Raw genomic sequence first — 946 nt, forward strand, 5'->3', positions numbered from 1 at the left:
GCGCAGCGTGGTAGAGGCCGGCGGCGGGCGGGCGCCGCACCTGCTGAGGGGCGGGGAGGGCAGCCTCGCCTCGTCCCGTTTCCCTTCAAAGCGGGGAACCTCCGGGTCTCATCCCCGCTGCGGTGCGGCTGCCACAGAGGTGACCCCCGCCCCGGTGTCTGTCCCCCTCCTGCTCCCTCGGCCGTGCGCGGGGCAGCCCCGAGCGGCGGTCCGGTTCTTGTAGCGCCCGGCGCCTCCTCCTCGTAAGGCCGAGACGTGAGGCAATGCCGGGCACAACTTCAGTGATGTAACCGCGGGAATGTAACTATGCAGCTCTCAGACACCATAAAACAACTTAAAGGCGAGATGGTGGCGGGATCTGCACGAACACCGGGGCTGGGCACGCCTGGGGCTCGCATGGGGGATCGGTGCCGCTACTTTCCGTGCGGTGCCCGGCGCCTCCTACTCCACTCCGGGCCCCACGCACCGCCGGCCGCTGAGCAGTTGTCGCGGGTGCCCTGAAGCGCCCAGCGCTTCCCGTGCCCCCGCCGCTCCCTGCTCTTTGTCCGCTCCTGCCTCCTGATTTTCCTCGGTACCGACACAACGTTTTCCTTCAGGAAAGCGGAGAATTACCCGGCTGAAGGGGGTGGAGGGGCAGGAAGGCGACGGCATTGCGAGCAGGCGAGGGGCGCGCTGCCGGGGCAAGCTGGCCGTCGCGGGTAACCGGGAATTTTTTTAGCGACACGCAGAATTTTTACACGGAAAAAGATCCCTTTCGGAACAAAACGCTGCTTTCTTCCCCCCCCTCCCCCCCAACGCCAGGGGCAGTGACAGAGAGGAGGAAAAACCCCAAGCCCCAGCGACCGCCCCCCTGGCACAGGCTTCCCCCGCCGGGCGGGCGGGCAGGGGGCGGGGCCACGCCCGAGGGGGCGGGGTCAGCCGGTGCAGCCGGGAGGGGCGCGGCCGC

The sequence above is a fragment of the Heliangelus exortis genome, chromosome 1 (genome assembly GCF_036169615.1).
Source record: "Heliangelus exortis chromosome 1, bHelExo1.hap1, whole genome shotgun sequence".
NCBI classification, from domain to species: Eukaryota; Metazoa; Chordata; class Aves; order Apodiformes; family Trochilidae; genus Heliangelus; species Heliangelus exortis.